This window comes from Magallana gigas, chromosome 6 (assembly GCF_963853765.1).
Source record: "Magallana gigas chromosome 6, xbMagGiga1.1, whole genome shotgun sequence".
Classification (NCBI taxonomy): Eukaryota; Metazoa; Mollusca; class Bivalvia; order Ostreida; family Ostreidae; genus Magallana; species Magallana gigas.
This window is the reverse complement of record NC_088858.1, coordinates 47,042,202-47,049,382: the sequence shown is the minus strand read 5'-3', so window position 1 is coordinate 47,049,382 and position 7,181 is coordinate 47,042,202.

The window sequence follows — 7,181 nt, the reverse complement described above, 5'->3', positions numbered from 1 at the left end:
AACATATTACAAGTCATACTCGAAATTATCAACCAAAATTATAACCAGAGTTCTGTAGCGAATTCCTGGATCTCTGTATTGCCGAATAATAGTTTCTCAGTGTCAGTCTTCCATTTTCCGTTTGTCTTCCATTTCTATGGTTAATCAATCCTCGATTTCTTAAAGCGTGGACTGTATTTTCCCGCCAATCACGTATGTTTGCTATATGGTAAAGAAAGTATCATTAGATTAGATAAATTTTAAACACAGTAGTATAAAACGGGTAAACTTCAGTCAATAATAAAACCGTATATCAGTTTTTTTCTGTGTGTATTTAATTTAAAAAAATAAAGTAACAGGTAAGTAAAAGTACGGTGAACTATCTTCATTTAGTTTAGTTAGAGGTACAAATTGCGGGATCGTCGGAGAAGCGCCAGATAATAGATTTGTAAGCCTCCGAGTCGTTGTTTTTTTAATAGTTCATTAACAAGCTAATTAAAACGGTCGCTTTCCTTGTGTAAACTGATGTCTAATTATACCTGAGCTACTGGTATATGTAACGGTACATGATCTATTTATTTATGACTGTTTGCGTCTCTGAAAATAATAATCGCTATTTATTTCATATTAAGGAAATCGTGTAAATGGTTTCATTGTCCGAATTTTTCATTACAAAGAGCGACAATTTAAAAACTTTCCCTCTCTTACCTCACAGGTTTAAACAATCGTGAATTGAATTATATTTTCAATGTGACTTTGAAATAGTGAAAATTTGATTCGCGTAAATTTTATTTACCGTTCTAGGCTCTGATTCGCGGAAAAAACCTGATACACGGTATAATGTAAAAGGTTTGTTGTTTGTTTAATAAAGTACAATTGACAATATACATCAGGGGAAAAAAAGACTATATATACCAATATACATCAGGAAATAAAAATAAATCTACATACCTTTGTTTCTATATGGAAACGCCAGCAAACTCGCGATCGATGCAAGAAGAAAAACTAAAATTCCACATTTCTGCCAAATCTTAAAAATAAAACCAATTCAATTGCAATTTTCACATTAAAAAACTCTGAACAAATCATCGATGTTCTGATGTAAATGATTGAATTGACCATTACAAACCATTTTCGACGGCATTTGTAAAAAGCACACAATTCCAACTTCAATACTCTTGGAATTGATATAAATTTCTCAGTTTTATTGAATGGTTAGTAATTATTATACAAGGTGTTCAAATCAATTAACATTTTGCACTGAATTGCAAAAGCATAATTAAACATTTAAAGAGTAATTTACTTACCTGTTACGAGGTCAAAATGGACAATTCAATGAAATGATAATTCACAAATAGCAGGAAATCAATATACCAATGGACTATAATGCATTCAGATCGAGACTTTATTGAATTTAATATTTTGTCCATGTTCGTTTCTATGCTGTTTTACTCCTTCATAATCATTATACCTCGTTGATTACATTTATGGTACTTGTTGAGAATGACAATGAAAATTATAAAAAAGTAAGATTTTTGAAAATGAAAAAACTATTGTCAATCAAATTGACAGGTGTGGCAGCCATTTAAAGTACATTAAGCATTTTAAAGTTTGAACTTTTAATATTATTACGTAATTTAGATTTTGAGCTATATTGTTGTTAGTAAAAAAAAATTAAGTCAATTCATTTTGGGTTTTTTAATAACCTTGTGATCTTAATTGGTATTCATATGAGTTTGTATGATGATGGGAATTTTATATTTAGAATTTTAATCATAAAGTCATAGGGTTGCACTTGCTGTAAAAATTATCTTGCATTGTAAAGTTTCAGTTAAGAAAAATTTGAATCCTTGCAAATACATGTGTATATGCATGTACATGTAGTAAGAAAACTCTATTCAGTTTCCGTTTGCGGCAAATCATTTTCAAAATATTTATATCCTCTATCATTGAGTAGACGTTTTTTGATTTAATGTTCAATTTTACAATGGAATTCATTATTTAATATAACGACGTTGTTCAAAATTTCAACTTCGTTGCATGGGTGTATGCTGTTTGAGGACGGCTCTAGAATCAATCTCCTAGTTCTCTCGGTTTTTAGCATCCAGACACGTTACTCACTCCACATTTGGATTAAGGAGAAATTTGATATTTTTTTCTGGTCACGGGAAAATCCTTATCTTGTTGTCTCATAGACAGCGTCGCTTTTCATATGGTCAACCTTAGGGTTTCTCTTGATTTTAGCAATCAACTGATCCTTTGATAGAAATATGAAATGCTTATTGTTTACCTTCGTGCTCATATAGAACACGTCCTCAGTTTTAAATTCGATGATAAAAGTTCACCTTTTTCTTCAATATTGCCCCCTACCCCATCTATTGACTGTGTTCCTACTTAATGTTTTATAAATTCCCCTTGAGGAATACTCCGCCTTTAGCTAGTTTACTTATTTTCTTCACTTTGCCCATATCGGACCTAAACTATTCCAGAATTAGGTCGATGCATATCGGTAAAGAAGTTGAAATTACTACAAATTCCCCTGTCTTGGTACATGACACGAGGACGTCCTAACTTTGACTCGGTATAGCAGTGGTTCTTATAGTTGCCATAAGACAAAACTCAACGGTATGGCTACTGCTATTATTACACATCTAGCATGCAGAAGGACGCAAATTTGCAAATATGTTGCACAAAAAGAGTGTCATCTCTAACAGACCAACTACAGGTATGTTTGAGTACTTCAAACGCAATGGCGTCGGAAGCTAATTGAAGGTGGGGGGGGGGGGTGATAGACTAATCATCTGAAATCATGTCAAGCAAAAAACAGGTTAATTCGTTTTTAATATGTACATTTAAGAAAATTTTGTTTGCTGCAAGATAAAGTGTGTGTGTGTGGGGGGGGGGGGGGGGTGGCCCTATGTGCCTGAAGGTTAGGTCTAACGTTCCGACGCCTATGAAATGTGCAGCTGCTCGTGCTGAACAAGTTTTATTAGTCCCCTACCGGTTTTCACCGGAGGGGACTATAGCTTTCCTCTGCGTCCGTCCGTCTGTCTGTCCCACTTCAGTTTTCCACACTTTTTTTCTTTATGCGTTTGAGGATTTTATGAAATTTGCTGAATAGCTTCAAAATGTCAAACTTCAGATCAAGTTTACACTTTTGTAGCGTCTGGTTGACATATTTTCGCGAAAATTAATTTTTTATGTTCCAATTTTTTAATGTTCGGGTTCGTTATTGGGCTCGGTATGTATCAAATAAACGAGGAAAGTATGTTGTCAGTAATAATATCCTGTATTACTAGGACTATTCCTTTTATTGTTTCTGACAAACAAATAAGTTCTGTAAAATAGTGTCAAGCATTGTGTTGTAAATTTAATCGACAGAGTTTTTTGTATAATTACAATCGGGTTCGTTATCGGGTTGGTCTGTTGAGACAGTAAGACATAACAGTGCATTCTACAAATTCTACAAATTTTACAAACCGGTAGGGGACGTGTATTGCTTATGCAATACTCTCAGAATGCTTGTTGTATTTGTAAAGCCTTTATCGCCAACGCAATTAAACGTCACATGTTTTAATTGTCTCTTTCATACAAGTCCAGCTCCTTTCTTTTCGGCGGCTAGATTTGACACATGATGTTAGTTGATGAATATTTTAAAGATTCTAGAAGTCTAAATTATTAACTATTTTTATACTAGAGAACAAATGTTCGGGTTCGTTATTGGGCTCGGTATGTATCAAATAAACGAGGAAAGTATGTTGTCAGTAATAATATCCTGTATTACTAGGACTATTCCTTTTATTGTTTCTGACAAACAAATAAGTTCTGTAAAATAGTGTCAAGCATTGTGTTGTAAATTTAATCGACAGAGTTTTTTGTATAATTACAATTGGGTTCGTTATCGGGTTGGTCTGTTGAGACAGTAAGACATAACAGTGCATTCTACAAATTCTACAAATTTTACAAACCGGTAGGGGACGTGTATTGCTTATGCAATACTCTCAGAATGCTTGTTGTATTTGTAAAGCCTTTATCGCCAACGCAATTAAACGTCACATGTTTTAATTGTCTCTTTCATACAAGTCCAGCTCCTTTCTTTTCGGCGGCTAGATTTGACACATGATGTTAGTTGATGAATATTTTAAAGATTCTAGAAGTCTAAATTATTAACTATTTTTATACTAGAGAACAAATGAAACAAATAGGTATTAACGGTCACCAGATTAGCATAGCCCATACCCAAACTTGTCAAGGAGTCTCATATATGCATTTAAGTAAGTTTCATTTTGGAGTAGAAAAATTATAAATTTGTAATGATGACCACCTCATTGCCTGAAACCTTTCAAAAGGGCAAAGACACCTATAATTTCAGCAAAAAACTTAAATATCATAATAGAGGGTTTGACCTGATATTGAAAAGGTACAAGACTTATAGAAAATAACTTTGCCATATTTTTTCAACTCTCAGTTTTTATGTGTATATGTTTTCATAGATAAACTAAAACAAAGTGGCTAGTATACAGCCTCCAATCCCCCATTCTCAGGGGCAGACAGAAATTCTCCTGTGGGCATTTAAATAAATTTTTTAAAAACAGCTTTTAATTCTTCTTTTCTACTCTTATATTATTTATTATACCCCCCGCAAACAAAGTTTGGGGGGGGGGGTATATAAGAATTACCTTGCCCGTCCGTCCGTCTGTCTGTCTGTCTGTCAAGGTCAAGGTCACTGGCAGAAAAAATGCAAAATTCGTGTCCGGTCCATATCTTTCTTATGGAGAAACATTGGAGGTTCTTACTTCACACAAAGATTCCTTATGACCTAAGGGTGTGTCATGACCATGACCTAAGGTCATTCGGGCAAGGTCAAGGTCACTGGCAGAAAAAATGCAAAATTCGTGTCCAGTCCATATCTTTCTTTTAGAGAAACATTGACATTGGAAGTTCTTACTTCACACAAAGATTGCTTATGACCTAAGGGTGTGTCATGACCTTGACCCAAGGTCATTCGTGCAAGATCAAGGTCACTGGCAGAAAAAATGCAAAATTCGTGTCCGTTCCATATCTTTCTTATGGAGAAATATTGGAAGTTCTTACTTCACCCAAAGATTGCTTATGACGTAAGGGTGTGTCATGACATTGACCCAAGGTCATTCGTGCAAGGTCAAGGTCACTGGCAAAAAAAAATGCAAAATTCGTGTCCGGTCCATATCTTCCATATGGAGAAGCATTGAATGTTCTTACTTAACAAAAAGATTGCTTATGATGTAAGGGTGTGTTATGACCTTGACCCAAGGTCAATTGAGGAAGTTTAAGGTCATTGTTTCGAAAATGCTAAATTTTGTCTGTGTCATTTCTTGTATTAATGGAAATATTAGGAGCTAAAATTTGACACAAAGCTTGCTCTTCTCAGGCCACATAAAATTATTTTTAGATTTACATCCCCGTTTCTCTGAAAATGGCCTGCCCTGATGAAATTTTTATTTTGAAAAAAAAATGTGTGGGAAAAAAATTTCGGAAAAAAATCGGGCTCAGTATACCAATAATTCAAAATGTTTAAATATTAAGGGTGCAAAACACAGTTTTATATGTAACGTTATAAGGACGTTTTCAGATGAGGGGAAAGCAAAACTGACCCCTATAAAAATAAATTGTAAAAACATGTTACATATATATCTATATATCAATAGAAAGATAAAATTGTGATTTTTTTAAATATTCCAGAATAATGCACGTGTAACTTAATGCTAGAATTTATTTGGCAATCAAAACATGCGGAAAAAAGACAAAAGGATGCCTCTAAATGCAGTACACCCATGCATTTTAGGCTCCCCCTAAAAGCAGAATGCAACCAAATCAGCAATTTTAATTTCTGTACATTTTCAAGAACAAGTCCTTAGGCATCGTTTGATAGTCTTTTCAGGGTACATTCGCCAGCTTTTTAAAGAGCTATGTCACCCGCTAAAAAAATTCATGAAATTCTGCATGTGTTTAATCCGGATGTTTTAGGAGTTACCTCCCTTTATTTTAGAGTCTTACAAAATTAATTTTTAAAATTTTTCTACATACTTTTTTCGTGTATTCGACAGATAATCCACTATATTATGCAATTGAGAATTAAAAAAATTAATTTTCATGTATACCGCATAAAAATAGCAGGAAAATCCCTACCCATCATGCTTTTCCCCAGAGAAAACCCCCCTGGATTTTATACGAAACTGTGTTTAGCTACCTAAATGGCTGCTTGACATGTGGACTTCGTTTGATTCGAGTTTGATTTGAGTCATGGTTGTTAAAGGAAGGATGCAAATGTCCTCATGCATTAACAGTTAACTTAAAATAAAATGGAATTAAAGGATAGAAATTGGTTTGTTTACTCCTATTAGCATTAACAGTTTTAAAAAATAGAGCAGTTGTTATTTATAGAAAATGGTCAGTGAAATAGATTCATCCAATATTTTCTATAATAGCAAAAATACACGCGTTATGATTTTTTTCTTAGCGGGGGGTATCAATTGTGAGCTTGCTCACAGTACCTCTAGTTTTTATTATTCTTTATTTACAGTTTGAAGTAACAAATGATGACGTCACAAATGTTATATTAATGTTAACTATTATATTTTGAGCAACTTTTCTTCTTCAATATTGGCCTACAAATAATTCTACATTTTGAAATAATTTTTGGTTTTATCTTCACATAAAAAAGCACCATCTTTACAAGATACAGCATCATCTTTACAAAAAAGCTCAATCAGCATTGATGTAACCAACGATGATACTTAGACCTGCGTACTTGATGTAAGTTTAGAGTTGAGGAAGAAGAATTTTCTTGATCTACGGGCACCAATATCTTTCATGGGCGACGATAGTAGAGTTTTCATTTTTCGTTGAACATCTAGAGTGAGGATGTATTGTGTGCCATACACCACTGAATTTAGCGAAGTGTGTAAACGATACTGTTATACACAGAGTGTACCTAATGCAAGGCGTTAACTATTGTACCAACATGGAAAATATATATCACAAGATGATAACCCGCGCAAGCACGAGAATAAACACTTTACACATTAATAACACCATGCTAAAATGTTCAACCATATAATTATCTTATTTTCGTTTATACAGAAGGGAAAATATATAAAATTGGTGCAAATGGTCATTCAAATACCAAATTTGGCTTTATGTAATTAACAAGAGAAAAACTG